Consider the following 348-nt stretch of genomic DNA (forward strand, 5'->3'; position numbering starts at 1 on the left):
CTCTCTCTCTCTCTCTCTCTCTCTCTCTCTCTCTCTCTCTCTCTCTCTCTCTCTCTCTCTCTCCCCACCTCAAAATTCGTGCAACCAAAAACACTATTCTTGAGTTCTTATTCTCAGGTTACTATAGCACCAAAAATTGATTATAGGGTTCTCATGAATAGAATTCTTTTATAAAGGAATTTTATTTTTTAGGTCCTCCAAACCTATTCCTATTACTAATAAATCCTCCAAATCCTCTTCTAGATGGAATTTAATTCTCGTGGACCTCATGTGGACCTTATTTTGGGCTGGACCCACAATAGTTGACAGCACTTTTGAAGGCATAATGCTAATATTTGCGAGGGACAC

This window comes from Asparagus officinalis, chromosome 4 (genome assembly GCF_001876935.1).
Source record: "Asparagus officinalis chromosome 4, Aspof.V1, whole genome shotgun sequence".
In the NCBI taxonomy this organism is placed as follows: domain Eukaryota; kingdom Viridiplantae; phylum Streptophyta; class Magnoliopsida; order Asparagales; family Asparagaceae; genus Asparagus; species Asparagus officinalis.